The 18952-nt window shown below is 45.1% G+C and overlaps 1 protein-coding gene and 1 long non-coding RNA gene across 2 annotated transcripts in view; one reads left to right on the forward strand and one right to left on the reverse strand.

Annotated features, from left to right (window-relative positions):
- Nucleotides 1-18952, forward strand: part of LOC100115632 (MOXD1 homolog 2) — a 432542-nt gene that overhangs the window by 141317 nt on the left and 272273 nt on the right. Inside the window, exon 5 of the mRNA XM_032595855.1 lies at nucleotides 17307-17433. The gene's annotated coding sequence lies outside the window, so the exon portion shown is untranslated. The remainder of the gene's footprint in view (nucleotides 1-17306; nucleotides 17434-18952) is intronic.
- Nucleotides 13933-15369, reverse strand: LOC107982202. Its single transcript, XR_001729747.3, has 4 exons — nucleotides 15076-15369; nucleotides 14589-14914; nucleotides 14285-14512; nucleotides 13933-14216 (listed from the first exon to the last, which is right to left on the reverse strand). It is a non-coding gene; the product is annotated as an uncharacterized LOC107982202 (long non-coding RNA).

The following is an 18952-nucleotide window of genomic DNA, read 5'->3' on the forward strand; positions in this document are numbered from 1 at the left end:
TCTATTTATCAAGGAATAGCGGGGAGTGAGAGATCTATTGTCGGTCGGATTATAAATTGGCGGCAGGTGGAGGATATATCACGAAGACGCGAGTGCTTTTGCTTATATGCTTTAAAAAATCCGTCTCCCGCTTTTGCCGGTATGCGATGGTGCGAAATCGGCCGTGGTACGAGACAAAAGAGTTTTGGACTGGCCTTTCCCTCACCGCTTCAACTGTCGGCTGTACAATAGCGACGATAGATGGCGCGTAGACACTTGATCCACGAAAAGTATAATTTTCATCATCGCTATCCGCGCACTCACTGCATATAAGGCAGTGTTTTGCCTGCGCCAGAGAAGAATATTTTTATTTTCAGTTAACATAGCTCATATACATGTACAATATATCAAGACTTTCACCGATGGCTTAAATTGCTTTATAGAACAGTGTGGCTAAAATCCGCTGTTAAGTCACGCCTATCTGTGACTAAAGTAGTCCTTTTTTGTACCGTGTTTATCACACTCGCTACGCTCGTGCGCTAACCTCACGGTGCAACTAAGGACTACTTTAGTCACGAATAGGCGAGACTTGCGGATTTTAGCAGTCTGAGCTATAAAATTTTATACGATACTCTTGACTTAAATGGTTCAGTTTTAGACGGCGCTTAGCGCCCTCGCTGCGCTCGGTTGCTAACTGCGCCGTGTAAATAAGAACCATTTAAGTCACACGTATCGTAATGTACTATAATTACGTGTACTATCTTGTACAGATGCTAGATCTACAATGAAATATTCCAATAAAAAGTATCGTACGAAAATCGGCGCACATCCGGCGGCAATCCGCGTTAGTCTCCTTACGCTACTGCCCCTTAAAAAAGCTCCGCGATGCGCGGTATTTGCGAAAGAAGCCGCGCGCGCACGCGGCGTATAGATTATGCGCCGTAGCTTATCCCTCCCTTTTTGGACGCGATCGGTGCGAAATTAGCATACAAGAGCACACGTGGGAATATACGCGCGGAGTTGCGCGATCTCGGTTGGCCAGAGTCACGGAAAAGAAATACGCTCGGCCGAAGGGAGAAAGAGAGAAAGAGAGAGAGAGAGTGAACATTTCAGCCCAGGTACGAGAGAAATATACTGACTTTAGCGAGAGGGTAAATTATCGTTCTATTGTTTAGAGAGGCGCGTAAAAAATGCACTCCGCGCGAGAAAAAGTTATTTTCTCTAAATGGCGCGTTTGTCCCGAGGGCCGTTACACCGAGCTTGTTTCGGAAATAATACGGCCGGCGGAATAAGTATGGGATTTCGCATGCACCGAAGCTTGCTCGATGATGAACGTGCATCAAGAGAATAAAGATATACAGGATGCGCGCATTATCATCTGCAGCAAATAAACGACTATTACGCGGCAGCAAACGAGAGTAACAGGAAGATAGCGTACGACAACTATATAGTATTCACTATCCAGCGCAGCGGACGTAAAAAGCAGTCGGGACGCGTGCGCGCGGGCTTCCGGAAGTGCATACGAAGAAAGGGACTTTTAATTGGGATGAATAATTGGAATTCTGCCCTGCAGCGATGCACGGCAGCGACGACGGCTGCAGAATCTCCTGCGGATCTTCATAATTATGCGGGAGTTCTTGCGTATACGTGCGTTTCTCCGTCTCTGCCTTTTACGGTTCGAGCCGAAGCTGCTCCTGCTGCTGTGGCGAATGAGAGTTCCGTTTGATTTTCTTCCCTTATATTTCGCTATCGACTTTGAAATTGCGCGGGTACTACTGCACGCAGGGGAATTTCATCGATTTATGCGCGCGCGTTTTTCGAAATTCAACCTCCGGAAAGGTACATATAAAGGCTATTCGAGATCGAGGAGTGAATTATGGCTGTTCGAAAGAAAGCCGGAAGGCCAACGGAAACTGATTTTAATTGAATTTATAGTACGCTACTCTCGTTTTCTCGTCGATAGCGCACCGAAGCGGGTATATGAGAATGGAGATCATTTTTTATTCTTTCTCTCTGCCCAATTAATCTCTCGGCGCGCGCATGCGACAGCGAACAAGCCGGATTCCAGGTCAAAGCCGGCGTATAACCAAGCTTATTACTTCCGACAACGAGCAGCCGATCATCCTCAAAATTGAAAGCCCTCGCTCTCGCTTTTGGAAAAAAGCAGCAGCGGCAGCTCTCGGCCCTGAAATTCGATCACGAAATTTCCTCGACGTGCACTGCAGCGGCAGCAGCAGCGCAGCTGAATGGCGAAGAGGAATGGAGGTTATATACGCCATCGTGAAGAGCACGTATAAGAACATCATCGTCTTTGTGGGCACTCAAAGGAGAGCAGCTCCGGCATCCCTCTGGCCCCGGCGTCTATACACGTCCTTCTCGTCGTCCCGCAGCTTCCTGAATGGCCCTGGCCGCTCTTCCGCCCCTCTGGTCTTTGCGGAATTACACAATCAGCCGGGGGAAGCTATATAGCCTTTCCGCGCGGCGCAAGCCGAGGAAGAGGGTAAATATGCCAATGCGGGTAGGATGCCCCGGGAGCAAGCGCGCGAGGATGATGCCCATTGTCTACGAGCCTCTCGGCCAGCTCCTCCCGTACTCCTCGTAGCCGAGAGTACGAAGAAAGCTGCTTCCTCGTCAGCTGCTGTGCGACTGTGCTCAGGCTTGTTTCGATATCGAGAGCTCTCGAGTTGGCTTATTAGGAATCTTCGGATGACGCACCAGGACTCGTTTTCAAATTCAAGCATTTATGTGCGGATTATGCCATGCGGTATTTCCATAATTTCAGTGTCTCGAAAAATGTCCTCGCATGCGCATGAAATCACGTTTATTGTATTATTCAAAGAGAAAAGCATTTTAATACGCGCACGCGAGGGCAGAGAGCACAGCAGCGGAAAATGTTAAGGCACCTTTGGGAAAGTGGCTCGGGACATTAGCGGGACTATTTATGGGACGCGCCGGAGAGCGCTGCGCTCGGTCCCAATATTATATAGATACGCGTGCGCGCACGAAATTACGCTATCTGGCCGATGGCGCTTTGCTCGCTCTGTGTAGTGCAGCTTGCCAGACTCTATATTATGTACGTGTATAAGAAGACCACGACGACTGCGGAATACGACAACGACGCAGACGACGAGGAGTAGAGGTTTCTAACTGAAATTCCAGCAAGCCCATAAACACTTGAGCCAAGTATGAGCCGCTTTGAGAGACGGCCAGCGCGGAATGGAGATCGCCCGGGAGGATGAGAGCCGCAGCAGAGAGAGAGAGAGAGAGAGAGAGAGAGAGAGGGAGAGAGAGAGAGAGAGAGAGAGAGAGAGAGAGAGAGAGAGAGAATTATTGAACGTATATAGATAGGGCTAGGAAACGTTGAAGGGGAAAAGGCGGAGCTTATGTTTATAAGAGGATTGTTTATATTAAATGGATTGCATTCTCATTCGAGATTTAGATTTTTGAGGCGCCGCGCTGGATAGTTGATGCTGATTTCGTATTGCTAATGCCAGAGGTTATAGTTTTTCGTGCGGCGCGCTGCAGTGGGGTTAGCAATTTCATCGAGGAGTTTAGTGTCGGTTTGCGAAACGGCTGAAATTGGAATTTCATCGCGTAAAGAAATTGAAATGCTGCGCTCTTAAAGATACTGAATTATACACGCGATGCGGAGAAGGGCTTCTGTATTTCGATAACAGCCTGTATAACTGCGGTAAGAGTTATTATCGGCGTGTTTAAGTTTCACATGCAGATACGCGCGGTGCTTAACGGGTCAATTGAACTTTTATTAATTTTTTAATGCACGCCAATTACGCAGAGTCGTTAAAACGTTTTCTCCCAGTCTTCGATAAATTTGACCCTGCGATATAATGTACCGGTAAATATAAAATCTCGAGGAGACGCTATAAAAAGATGGTGCAAAAATAAAAGACAGATTGGTAGAAGGAAAAGAATGGCAAAATCAAAGAAAAAGAAAAAAGAGAAGAGTGGAACCGCCAAGGAGATTGAAATTTACAGTAACGGAGAGAAAGAGAAAGAAACAGAATAAATAGAAAGAAGAAGTTAGACAGAGAGCGAGCGAAGAAGGAAGGACTCGTTATTTATTGAAAGTACCCGCGAGAGCACGCGGGCTTTTTCGTCCGAAGACATCTCGACGACGACGACGACGACGACGACGAAGAGGATGGAACAAATTACGAATGGCCGTGACAATGCCGAGAAAAATATTGAAAAATCAGGACGAGAGTTTATACGACGACGAGGCCCTTCCGCCGTTGCGCGGTCAATCCGAGAAAGGAAAGAAAAAACTGGCAGGTCACCTACAGACTTTATATTCAGGGAGGACTTTATCAGTAGCGGAATGGAAAACATCGTGACGCGGACTTATCGGAGCGGGAGTGTCTTGGAGACCAATAATTTTGTCATCACTGCCGCGTAAATAAGCCGACAGGAATTTCTTCGGCCCCAAGATAGAGCGGAATTGTTTGTGGAAATACGCCGAGCGTCCGTATAGCGTGACAGTGGTTGCACTACCGTCGACTCGGCTTTTTCAATTAAATTATTTGACATTATCGGGAATGACTCAAGCACGGACCGTTGCTGCATTTTTTTCTTCTTATAAGCTAGTGTATGGTAAGATAAGCTTTTTGGTCTAAAGTATACGGTAGATTGCTTGTTCTGTCGGCCAATTATCTACATTTGTTGCGAATCGATAACGAGCTTTATAACATGATTCTACGAACAAAGAACTCTTGGTGCAGCAATGGCCTCGTGGATATTGATTCTCGCAAACCACCGCGTCTTGTTTTTACATTCAATAAGTCAAAACACGTCGATCGGTCGAAGGAATTCCTAAAATATTTATAGGCTGAGGTAATAAAATAAAATCCTGCAGCAGCCTGATTTGCATAACGTAATTATTTGCTCGCGCGCTGCAGGCCATCCCGAACTTTTTCCCGATGATTTACAGGGTCCGAGAACGCGAGCGAGTCAGGTCTCGTGTCAGGGAAAAAATGCCGCAAAGAAATCATTTAAAGAAACGCGTAAATAATTTCACCTAAGCAATTTGCATTTTAAATTCCGAAATTACTTTTCAATGCGCGCTCTGATTCATCGCGCGCAGCAGTCGAAGAAACGCAGCACGGGGCGATGAGAAGAGAGAGAGAGAGAGAGAGAGAGAGAGATAAAAAAGCGGAAGAGACTACTCGCTCGAGGTAAATCACTCACGAGAGTAGTGGAGCGACATGAAATCCAGCCGCGGTAATGAAACTGAAATTTAGAACCCGACTCGTCTATACAAGTCGTTCGAAGGTGCGGGCGAATCTCCTACCTTGCTCGCCAGTCGGGACCTCGAGACAGCAGGAGATGAAACGAAGAGGAGAAAAAGTGGGAGCGGTGAAAATATTAGCAAAATAAAATGAGAAGAACTCGCGTTTGACTTTTAATTATTTTTGGCTGCAGCTGCGCAGCCCAGCGCCGTTGAAAATTTATACCGTTTCGAGTGGCTCTCTTACGAGGAGATTGAAATTTTTTTACGAGTTTCGCGTTACTCGACCCGAATGTCGACGGTGTGGTAATTTAGCTTGCGAGCTCTCGGACGGTGTCATCTTATATTTTTAAAAAAAGGAAGCGTCGCTATTGGCGGTGTAAAAAAAATCTGAACCGGCAGGACGGGAAGCCCTTGAGTGCGCAATGCCCGGTAGCGAAAAGTAAAAGTTTTCCGAAATTTTCTATTCCACTTTTGTTCAACCCATCCTACCTACATCAGCGGAGCAGGCCTCGGCTGCACAGAAGGAATCTGGACTCCTGACCGGGCGCGCCTAACAGACGTATGCAAGTATACGTCATCCAACTCGACTCCCACAATGGCCGAGTGACCTGCAGGGGCCCGTCTGGTCGGACGGTCAGGGCCCAAGGCCCCCCTGCAGTCGTTATTAAACCTAAATCATCCTTGGAGCGACATGCCGCCATAACTATGTTTCTCTTTTGACTCTTCGCTCCGAGACCACCGCGTAAAATACGACTGCAGCGAGTAGCGCGCGCACGCGGTTCGAATTGTGGCCCACAGCCCTAAACTTCTTTCTTTTCACTGTCTCCCGGTCATTATACTCTGCGCTTCCTACGCGCCGCTGCTCGTTTTCGCGGCGATTCTCATGTTCTGGCTTTCCTAAACGACGCTGATTTACAGCTGAGTCGCCCGCGACTCGCCGTGACCTTAAGCGAGAACGTTGCGGAGGTGTCGTGCGCGCGCGCGCGCAAGTAGAGAGTTAGAGGAAGGAGAGAGAATAGAAGCCTCGACCTCGACTTCTTGCGACGCTGCCGGCTTTTGCGGCGAGAGAGTGAATCCTTTCCATTTTTGGGCAGATCTCGTCGCGGAGGAACCAGCAATTACCGATTTTATTGCCCGGGCGGGCGAGGCCCTGACGCAAGATATTGGATTCTTCGGGCTGTTGCGGATGCTATTGCCGGCCGTGGAGGATAGGTCGGTGCTGCGGCGGATTTAGATTTATTAGGCGGTCGACGGACATTGTATTAAATTCGGGACTAATTTTATTCGCGGTTTTTTTATCGGGGCTTTTGCTTTGTTTCCGTTATGACGGTGAAATTTTTCGGATTTATTGCGGCTGTTGAAGAAAAAGCTTCGAGGAATGCGGGTATTTTCGTGAAACTGATTTTCGGAATAATTTATCACTAATAAAGACGTTGGAGTACATGATAATCCGAGCATGTTTCACTTTTTCATCGTTATTAAGACATTTCGAAGTTAAGCTATATATGTATTACGGCGCATAGGCTTTTATAGTATCGCATGCAAAATAGTATATTGTGTACCAAGGGCGTAAAGTGGGCTTTTTAGGCCGAGTGTGGATTTTGCAAAATCCACGAGGCCAAAAAGCCCACTTAGCCCTTGGTGCACACCATATTTTATGTAACGCGTGGACGTATTTTCGCGTTTTTTCGTCCGTGTTAAATTAAGAAAAAAATTTTGCAGGCAATAAAGACTTTTTAGCGGGCAATAAAGGCCATTATTGCCCGCTGTTTGAATATGCGGGCAATAAAGGTTTTTATTGCCCGCCGGTCAAAAAAGAGTTTATTTAGTCCCTATTAATAGGTACGAAAAACGCGAAAATCGTTCGCGTGTTACATAATAGTATATTGTGTACCAAGGGCGTAAAGTGGGCTTTTTTAGGCGGCCGAGTGTGGTCTTTATTGCCCGCAAAATTTTTCTTTTGTAATTTAAATAAAAAGCTGATTTTGATAATTTGCATTATTTATTATTAAATAAAAAATGTACAAACTGTTATGTTCTTGAACAATATATAATTTATAACTAAATATAAATTAACATTGTCGAAATTTCTTATTTTTTTCATTAAAACCCTTTACATAATACTTTATTTCATTTTTTTCCAATTTTCTCATTATAAATTCGGTACTGTTAAAATCAATTATTTATTTATAAAAAAAAACAAAAATGAATTTGACTTTTATATAATGTTTGAACAAGACAAGAGCACGGTTGCCGTGTCAAAAAATAGTCACATCAGCCCCCTTAACACGTACGAAAAAACGCGAAAATACGTCCGCGCGTTACATAAAATATGGTGTGCACCAAGGGCTAAGTGGGCTTTTTGGCCTCGTGGATTTTGCAGTACTCGTCTGCGGCTCGTACTGCAAAATCCACACTCGGCCTAAAAAAGCCCACTTTACGCCCTTGGTACACAATATACTATTTTGATGAATCGCTAACTTGGTACACTAAATTGTAAACATTAATAGGCCTTTGTCGCGGTCCATGCAATATGCGCCTTTGTCGCTGCGGGAAAACAAGGAAATTTGATCCCATATGCCGAAGTTATTAATGGGAGTTTTAAAAATTTCAGAGAATACACGTGTTCTTTATTGATTCGTATTTAGAGGCCCACTTTTAGATTTATGTAATCATAAATCAATCTACGTTAGTGTTAGTGCGCGCGAGTAGGCTTTCGTTCTAAATTATATCCCGATTATGATAATGCAGTAGCGGCTTGTAACTTTTTTTCTAAATTGAGATTTGCATAGTATAATAAAATCTTGGACTCAAGTATAAGATTCAGCGCAGAAAAAAGGGCAATGATTCATCTGCATTTTTTCTATTACTTAATCTCGCGGTGAAAAAAACTCTGTGACGCAGTTTCGTTTATAACAGTGCAGTATATTTACATAAAATATTAATACAGTCTCGCGCAGATTTATCCGCGATAGAAGGTGCACACATTCCTGTTGTCTCAATTGAATTAAATCTCGATCGTGCATCCCACACAAGCATCTGCGGCATCCGCAACGAACAAAAAAAAAACTGCAGCATCCCCTAGGACTTTCAAACACAACTTGGCAAGATCAGTCGATCCTCGTGTCCTATTCCGATCCTTCTTCCATCCAGCATAGCAGCAGCAGCAGTCTTCTGTCGAAGTTCCCAGTACAGCGGCAAGTTCTCCCAAGACTTTTGGCTGAAGCAGCTCGCCGTCCGTCGCCCAGTCGTTACTGAAAACGATTGCTCGTCCAGATCCTCCGAGCGAAGTTTCGCAAAGCAGCAGCAGCAGCGTCAAAAAAAGCCTGTAGAGTTGATAGTAGTCAAGTTGTGAAATCCGCGTACTGGCTCGTCTCTTTCTTCGCGGCGGGTCGGCATGTATATCGGATCTTCTTAACATCCGGAGTACAAAGTTCGAGAGAGAGAGAGAGAGAGAGAGAGAGAGAGAGAGAGAGAGAGAGAGAGAGAGAGAGAGAAAGCCACTCAACTTGGTAATTCGATCAGGGCGCGCTCGTGCGATGATATAATTTCAGGGCGGCTTTCACGCGCGAGCCTTAATTCGAATTTATATTTGAAATTTTGAACTTTTGCGCCGGCCCGCTTGTGTGTGCCTATACACGTGCAGGCCTGCGTCACCGGCGCTCGGGGACCGCTCGTAACTTCGTTTTTCGCTCCAGCTCTTCTTTTTCGGGGGGTGCAGAGCCGGCCGGAGATCGTTGCGTGCATTATAGCGGCGGGCTTTATTATTCACTTAATGCGAGACGCGTGAGCTGGGGGCTGGACCATAGCCGGGAGAATTTTTTTCAACGCGCCGCAAGTTTTACCTTCCGAATGCGCGCGCCGGGATTAATGAATACGTAATGTCGATTACGCTTCATAAAAGAGCGTCTCTCTCTCTCTCTCTCTCTCTCTCTCTCTCTCTCTCTCTCTCTCTCTCGCTCTCGGCGAACGCGAGGACTCGTAATTTAGTATTTATGTTCCGTGGGCTGTGCATAAGTGATTATCTCCGAGGTTGTCAACTTTTCACCGCGCTTCTGTCCTTGCGTGTTTGCGGAATTTTTGAAAAGCGTTTGAAAATTGTTTGAAAACCTCCCGCTAAATTATTGCTTCGAGCTACTCTTGAGTAACGAAATAGCTTATTTTGGAATGCAGCGAACAAATAATATATCCGACATTTTTTAAATAATCGTAATGCGAGCTTCATTTCGACGCTCATCAATTAGCGCGAAAAGTCGCGAATTAAATTAAAATAACACCTCAGAAGGCGGCACTTGATTCACGAGCATAATAGCGCATTTAATTCCAAGCAGCCGTCGGGAAATACCGCATTTGAATATTCTCTTAATAAGCGACGATTTAATCGCTCCCGCGGATCGTAAAAAAGAAATTCAAAGACGGAAAAAGGAGAAGCGCGAGAGGAGGCCAATACCCACAGCGAAGACGCAAGTCGCCGCACTATATGCAGTCTCGCAATCAAAAGCTCGTTAGGATGATTTATAAATGGCTCGGCTCATTTGCATATACAAATGTCGTATACAAACAAGTCGTCATATACAAACAAGTCGTCTGACGAATGCCTTTTTCTTCGATTTGCATTCCCCCATCACTTTACCGTCGGTCCCTTTTCTATATAACTTTTGTATACCGCCGTAAATGTTCACTCCTTGGAGCTTTGTGCTATATACATATATCGGGGGTCGCCTTCTGCACTTTTGTGCCCTCTCCGCGAGCACTTTGAACTCCCCCCTGTGGAAAACTAATCCAGGCGCGCGATGGCCCAATTGCGATCCGGCTGCGTCTCGTACTTTGTGGTGGCGCGGCACACGTGTTTTTTCGGCTCTGGCTTGTCGGCGCCGATATAAATCAGGATTTCGTGAAAATCAATTACAGAATTGCGCGCCGGGAGAGAGAGAGAGAGAGAGAGAGAGAGAGAGAGAGAGAGAGAGAGAGAGAGAGAGAGAGAGAGAAATTCGATAGCGTTGTGTGTTTGTGCGATATGCACGGGGACACATGCGGAGAGAGAGATGCCTGTTTATAATTCCGACTCGCAGTCGGTGCAGCGCTACTGCGGTGTATGTTGTATATATTTATCCGAGGTTACTAGTGGTGCGCGCATGGCTGAGTATTATGCCAACAGATGGACGGAAGGAATAAAATAAATCGTAAAAAAGAGGTCGAGGGTGCAAGGCTAATCTCGTGATTTTGCGGGATCATATATATGTATAAGCAGGGATGCGCGCGGCTTATTAATCCGGATAATCGAATGGAAGATGCGTGCGGAGGCTCTTTAATTAATTGCATCGCTGAAGGTAATTTATAACAGTTTCCCCCTTTCACTGCGCATTCGGAGGCTTATGTATTATATATATATATATATATAATATATATATATATATATATATATATATATATATATATATATATATAATATAATATATATATATATATATATATATATATATATATATATATATATATATATATATATATATATATATATATATATATATATATATATATATATAATATATATATATATATATATATATATATATATTATATATATATATATATATATATATATATAATATATATATATATATATATATAATATATATATATATATATATATATATATATATATATATATATATATATATATATATAGAGGTGCGTATCGGGTGGCACCTGGTGCAAGTGAAATTTATACAAATCGATGGTGATTTCACGCATTTTTATGCGCCATACACTTTCTGTAATGGAAAGTATAATGACGGCAACCAACCCGTCGGTGTAGCGCATAACATTTTTAATTTTGCTAAGTAATTTCATGCGGATTACCATGGCTGCCCGACATTTCGAGTATGCGCATTCTCGACAAGCAGCGCGATGTATTAGAAAAATTAAAAAAGCTACATCCAACATAATCCAAGCGATAGGTATTTCACCAGCGAATCGTTACAATAAACCAAAAACTATTTTCGAATCCATCAGCCATACAAAGAAATTGGCCCTAGCACTACGAAAGCTGTGGCAGTCGCCGAAAGACAAAGGCACAAACGAGACCTGACGTGCGCCCGTAAATCATTAAAACATTTAAAATCAACTCAGCAAGAAACGAGTTTGCTCTCGGGCACTTTATTTACCGCGCGCGTGAAGGCAGGCGTGCGTTATATACATTTGGCATCGGTTTTCAGGGGAAAATAAGACAGCCGCCGCACGAGAGCGACGAACCGCGACTTGGGGGTGGCTTTAGCCGCTGCAGCTACTCGACTGGGCGTTACTCGCTGGACCAAGACAGAGCCGCCCTAGCGCCCCGTCTAAGCCCGTGGAGCGGGATAAAAAATTGCGCCGCTTATAAATTCAAGCATCCCCCGCAAACTTCGCAGGGCCGTTTCGCTTATAAATAATGGCGGAACACGCCCTTTAAGGTCCGGACACGCACCGCTGTGCTCGCCTATTTATCCAACCTGCATTACTGCTCGTGCATTTTTAATGGAAATTTGCTATAGTCAATATAACAGTGAGAAATATTCGGGTTATTGATGATCGTCTCAGCAACAACGATTTTGGTGCAAAAGTGTATAGTTGGACTGTGACACCGCCTTTAGTTTGTTGTCGATGGTGGAAAGCTTCGAGCGTTGGGAGAAGAATGAGAGTTTCGCGGATCTTTTCGAGCGTGAAAAGCGCGGGGATGCGATTTCATATGTTTTTTCGCTAGTTTATATTGTTTTTCGCTTCTAGGGTCGCTTGCGTAACGGTCCGTTCGGCGATATTTCCGATCCGAATACGCGGAGAGTGTACGTGCGAGTTTAGGGAAGGAAGAAAGTTACTCACTTTATGCGTGATTTTTTCTCCGCTGCGCGAGAGGGGGCTCCGATACGTGATTGGATTTCTTATATTCAGCTTACTTTAATGGAAAAATGATAATGTATCGATGGAGCGTAATCCCGCGTTTCAATGCATGCGGATTATCAACGAGCCTTTTTTCAATAACTTTCCGATATTGAAAATGTTGAATTCAACACATTCGAAATTTCCAACAATCATCATATCGTGCGTTGCTCAGTGGAAATATTTCCAAGAAATGAAAGAAATGTTCACAACGACATTGTTCAACTCACGATCATCGGAGCTGAAGTAAATGGCAAGTATATGTGGCACGAGCATCAAAAGTCATGAACGTTGGAGACCGAGAGCGGCACTGTAATCAAACGGACAATATAATGCGCACATATAGATCAGTCAAAAAGGAAGGAACAATGGGAGTCAGTTCTCGAGGAAGTTCGCGTACTCGTAATGGGTTTATTTCACGGGGTGATGTGGAGGGAGGCGCAGCAGCAGCAGCGGCGGCAGCACAACAACAACGGATTAATACGTTATTGTGTGCGTCGAGAAGGAAGACGGTGGTATACATGCCCGGCCAATGACACTGCGACTTTTCGAGGCTCCTATATAAACGCAGTGCGAGCGTAGACGGTAAGTGGCGCCTTGTGTTCTCCCCTTTCGAAGACAGAGAGAGGATATCGCCGAAACCGCAGAAACCATAATTCACCATGTGCTTACCCAAGCAAGACATGAGGAATAAACGTTATCTCCCCTGCGATATCCATCGTCGGCTTTTCATCATGTCGAGTGTATACAATGTCGTGCGGCCGTGCAGCAAGCATTCCACGCTGTACTACGAAATTGCGTTTCGGAATCGCATCAGTGTCGGCCTTAACGCGAATAATTCTTCCGTTGGAAAAGTTCACTTTAGTCGGTACGACCTCCTCCGATTCGAGACGGAAAAACTTCTCAAACTAGCCAATGAAATATGCATCATCAATGACACGACACCGTGTCGAACGAGCTGCTATCACTCAAGTCCCGGTCAGAGCACCTATACCGAAATTCCCTCTCGTTATACCCAGCGATTCTCCCGGGCTGTATACTAAATAACTCATAGGTACATTCCTAATCCATCAAGAGGCACCTTGCGCGCGGCATCTTCCCCACCCACGGCTCGCAGACAATCAATTCCAGGCCCGGGGAATCCGAAAGCAGCTGCTTTTCCGAAAGCCCGGTGATTTTTCAATCGCACCCTCTGCAAGCTCGCCCTCGAACGGCGGAGTCGTGAAAAAAAAAAAACCGAGCCCGAAAGGATCGTCGAATATTAAGCGGCGCGATCCGCTTCTGATTATTATTAATTCAGCGATGGGCGCATTAGGAGGATCCCCGCGAGGTGGTCCTATTCCAGCCGTGTCTCTCCCTCTCGCTTGTAAGTCCCCGCGCGTGTAAGTGCTGCAGAAATTCCCGAGCCGGCGGGGACTCCCCGGTGTTTTACGTAACCCCAAATGAACCAGAGACGCACACGCTGTGGATTAAAGCCGGTGCGTCAGCATTTTCCGCCCAGCGCGAGATCGCGTCGCGCACTTCCTTCGGCACTGCAGCAGCAGCAGCAGCAACTTCTCTGCATCGACCGCTGTTGGCTTTTTCTTCTTAATGCGATTATTGTTTGTACGCATATTGAGCTTCCCTTACGTACGTCAGATATAAATGACGATGACGAGTGCGAGCCATATTATATATTATACGGCTGGATGGTTGTGTGCAAAAGAGATCTGTGGAATGTAATATGATGCTAAGTATATATAGCTTTAGCTTGTAAAAATGCCGGAGAACAATAGAATGTGTTTATCCCCTTTCATGTGAAAAAAAATGTTTATTTCAAACAATATTGATGTTACAATAGAAATGCGCAGTCGAAGCCAGGATTCGATTGCTTGCGAGTTGGATTTGAAAAAAGCTTGCGGAAACGCATCCGACACGGTCGTTATTACAAATTTAAATAAATTATCGCCAGGATCCTTTGATTCTGATGGCCTTCGTCCGTGCACGGATACTCGTCGTGGAGCTTTCGGCCGGTCGTCTTTTTCGATTGATGAAACGCCGCTGCAGTCGACGTCTTTGTGGACCACACGGAAAACTGTCGTCGATAATAAAATTAGACTCGCTTGACACAGTATAATGCCAACTTTTTCTTTTAAAACTCACCCCTTCTCGGGTTTTCCGCCGCTTTGTCGTACAACTGGAGCTTGAACTCTGCAAGAGTCCCAAGCTCCCAAGTAACTATACGTGCGCGGCTTCGTCACACTTGGCTTTATATCACGTACACACACTCTTGCGCGCATAACGCCGCGTCATGTTTCCTCACAACAATCTCGAATTTGGCCTTGGCATTTGCCCGACGACCGTTACAAGCTAGTTAAGATCGCTCGTCTCCTTATACAGAATTAAAGTCAAAGATATTGCGGTTAGATATATAATTGACAACGGAATTTAAGGTAGAAAATAGTACCTATCTCGGTGAGTGGAATATCGATAATTTGGAATCCAAGAGGCACTTATCAAAGATGATGGAGCTGATTGTCTATTTTAAAGTCGGTCCTTATTTAAAATGAGAAGATTCGTTTAAAACGGATGCCATTTTTACGTTCTTTATGCGATATGCTAGCGGCTTTAATTATGACCGGTGTTCGATCCAATACACAGGCATATGCGAATATAAGTATTTTTTCTGTACTCTTTACATCTTAAGATTTCGCCTATATATTTGAAAAGAAAAATTCACAAAATTCCCTTCGTTATTCACAAGTCGATTGACAAGGGGTTGATCCTTCCTGCCTGAAATAAGCCAATGCAAATTAAAAAAATTTTCAGTTGCGTCATTCTTATACAGAGATTCGCCCTGGCTGTATACGCTGCAAAAGGGTCACGCGTGCGTATTCTCCTTGATAACAAAAACCCGTTGTGGGGCGGCCATGTGAATCGAACAATATAATTACCCAATGATTATTACGAGGAATAATGACCGTCGATTCTTCGCCTCCTCTCGGCCGTGAAGATCTCGGCGGAGCATCGTCTCTGTCGGTGTTTACACGAGCCCGGAGCAGCGCCTCATAAACGAGCATGACTGTCGCGTTTTCCTTAATACGAAATAGAGTCGCCGATTGCCCGCGGGATTCCGTCGCCGGGACTCCATTATTATCCTCGTTATCGTGACTGCGCTGCTGCTGCTGCTGCTGCTGACGGTGAGAGTCAGATGTTGGGATGATTCTGTCGCTCGAGGACTTTGCTTTTGTGTGGAGTGGATAGCGGAAGATCGAGTTGATAGAGTGGGTTGTGTATGATTTTATTGCGTTGGATACAGACAGGTTTTTCACTTGTTCGCTGATAAAGCCATCACGAAATGATTTCTGTTTATAAGTAAATTAAAATTAACAGATATAACTGTTACTTACTATTGTGACATTGATATTTTAAGCATGGATTTATGTATGAAATATAGCGTGATTCAAGATCAGCTGATAAAACTAAAATGTGTTTATCAAAGTTGTTCATTGTTTTGAAATGGTTTTACAATCTTTCTATTTTCGCCCTTGACGGGTCAAAACTTAGTTAGAGGACTATATTTATATCCAGTTATACTTTTGGCTCAAATGAGATCATTCAATTAAGATACAGTATTTGCGACGATTAGTAGACACCTTATTATTTCATTACTGTCTGTTCTCGTGAAGTCACATTTTAAAAGCCCGGTTTGAGATTCATCATCTATTCACGGCTGCCTTTTTCATTATTATACATAGCGTCACATATATTACTCGAATAATTTTTTAGAGTAAATGTCATAGTATAATGTCAATATTCAAAATTCATCAAACGCGGCTGCAATTGTATCGATTTTTTGGCTAACCTGCAATCAAAATAGACAATATACAGAAAAGAATCTACAGTGAGTCCTAAAAGCAAAATCCTCGTCACAAGCGTTTTCTTCCCTTCGTTTTTCACAGTCTCCTCCTTCTCGCCCGGCCCGCGGTCTCTTTTCCATCAGAGACGACAGCAGCAGACATCGACGGCGGAAAACATCCAATTGACCCTCTCGGACGAGAGGCCATCGCTCTCCCTTTCGGCCTGAGAAATTGTCCCGCACGACCGCGTGCGGAGTTGCTTTTCCCCTTTTCCCGCGGCTGCGTAACGACGAGGATTGTGTTATACGGACTGCGGGAGCGTAGATATAGACGAAAGGGCGGCCGCAGCGCGCGAAATCCCGTTGGGCCGATAAATATTTGATTCCTCGCGGCTCGTGAGTCTTGACGCATCGACTCTTGTCATCATCGCGGCAGACGCGTTTTGCGGTGAGCGGAGTCCCTTTTCCCTTGGCTGCGCGACGGCTGCTACTGCTCTGCTTTTCGTGTCTTTTTTTGTCGCTGCCTCGGTTTCCCCTGCCTTTTGACCTCTCGCGCGGACGGAGAATAATCCATATTCGAGTGAAGCACTTTGCATGTTTCGCTGAGGATGGAAATGCGCTCCGGTCTGGGTATTGTCGAAGTGTCGACTGTCGCCGCCCTCCCCCCGCTCTGGAAATGAACAAACGGAATTTTTTAGCGACGGACTGAAATGCGAAATTCCGAGCGGAAACGCGTTCATGCATTTTTGATGGCAAACGGGATATTTTGATCCTGTTTACCCAGACTGACGCGATGTAAGCTGCATTATTTACTTGTGGCTTGCGCAGCAAATATGATTGAAGGATAATGAAAGGAGTGCACTGATGAATATTTACACCGGTGGGTTGTCATTTCGAACTTTTCAAGGAATGTTTGATTATTCGGTGTGGCGACGAGAGAGCTTCTTCTGTATAATACACGTACATCACCGCAGGAAGACATATATTTTCAAATCTTTTGATACGAGCAATTTTCGAAATAACCATCTCTTCTCTATTATATCTTCGTGGTTGTATAGCTTTCAGAAGTATACGATTCGCTACACAGCTAAGTTCATTACATCGTGTAGTCCCTTGGCAAATCTCCCGACCGCCTTTCCTGCAGCGGCGTAATTGGAGAAGAGCAGCTAGGCTCAATCGGGTTATTTTCCCGTATAAACCATCAGCAATATCTTTAGCTGCCGCTATATTTTTCAGCAAAAATATAATTATTTACAAAATTAAGTATCTTATCAGTTATATGCATAATTGTACACACTAACTGATTCACGTTTAAATCAATTTCAGAGGGAAACACGCATTCGGAGTACGCAAAAACAGATTTGCCCATACAATCATACACGTATACAGAAAGAGATGGAGAGAAGATTGGAGCTTTCGCGCAGAGGGAATACACAGCACGTAACGAACCGAGGTGAGCAACAAACCGTACCATCCTTCTCTATCTGTGTATATGCGCTCCTGTCCCACCAGGAATTCAAATTCTATTATTCGAAACGAGTAAGAACGCACTTTTCTGAAACAGCGTTATGTATCGTCTTTTCCACGCACACAAAACCGCAATAAATCAAAACAATGACTAATCGCGACAATCCGTCAGAATCTCTGGGCGCACAATAAGCCGAAAATTGAAAACGAAAATTCCTTCCCAAAAGTGTTGCACAGCTATGCGCACCAACCGGGCGTGAAATCTTCCGATCCCATCTCCGCGTGTACTCAGAATCGTCATCCCACAAAAATCCGGCGCTCTCGAAGGTGCAACCTGTATAAATTGAACTGTCCAAACACCCTCTTTCTCACTCCTTCTTTCCGAGACTTCTTCCTCCAAAGCGCAGCGCGGCGAAAAAGAAAGAATAAAAACAGGGGAATCTCGATCTGGATCTCTGCCACTGGAGGACGAATGTATCCCAGCTCGAGTAGCGTGTTGTCCTGCGAGTGGTTGCACATCCCTATAAATATACGACTAAGATTGACATTTCGCCGGTTGCAGGCGGAAAAAGGCGAGCGGCGCGGAATAAATGTTTCTGGGATATTATTTTACATGCCCCCGAGGGACGAGTAAAAGCTTCGCCGCTGTCTCTTCCTCGACTGCGGGGATACTGCAGATTTGCTTGGGGATATTTCTCCGAGCGCCTCCCGATAAAGGGGGCGCGCCGACGGCCGAATAAATTAAGGCCTCCGCGGGGGTGGACAGAGCGAGAGAGTCGCTCTCTTCCATTTTCCAGCCCGAGTTCCGAACGCTCGACGAGACGGACGACTGGACGCAAAGAGTGGACCGGCAAAAAACAGGCCGTACGGGATGCGAGATGCCGGACGAAAACAAAGAGCAGAGAGTGGTGGCTCTCGGGCGTCCGCGGATCAAAGTGAAAAAACTTTGCTGCGAATGTTCCGCCGACTGTTTGTTCTGTATACGAAATAATTCACTTGTGGACAGAGTGATGGCCTCTGCCTTTTTCTTTGCGATGGAGCAGTGTTTTTTAAAGTTCGCGCGCAATCTCGGTTTGACTAATTTCGAGAGCAGATCACCGGATAATATAGTGTCCCGTCGGGTCGAGTCACGCATGCCCTCTAAATGCGTTCCTGCGGCGTTTAAAAAACTGCGAAAGAATTCCGACAGTAGAAAGAAGCTCGACGAGCGTTGAAAAGGTATTTTCCATTGTCACTTTAGCAGCTCCTTTCAAGCTAGCAGCAGCGGCAGTACCAAAGAATCCCTCGTATACCGCAGGGTATCTTTAAGAATGAGAAGTCCACTAAGCGTATTCGCTTTCCCGAAGACGGCGTACCCCCCTGGGACCTGCTGCCTCGCGACGCAGAACAAAGAGTAGGGAAAGAGGCGAACTCGCGGGAAAAACACACGGATACACACACGAACGCGGAGATAAATCACCGGTACACGGCCGCGACCGCCTCCGCAGGACCAGCAGCAGAGAAGT

This window comes from Nasonia vitripennis, chromosome 1 (assembly GCF_009193385.2).
Source record: "Nasonia vitripennis strain AsymCx chromosome 1, Nvit_psr_1.1, whole genome shotgun sequence".
In the NCBI taxonomy this organism is placed as follows: Eukaryota; Metazoa; Arthropoda; class Insecta; order Hymenoptera; family Pteromalidae; genus Nasonia; species Nasonia vitripennis.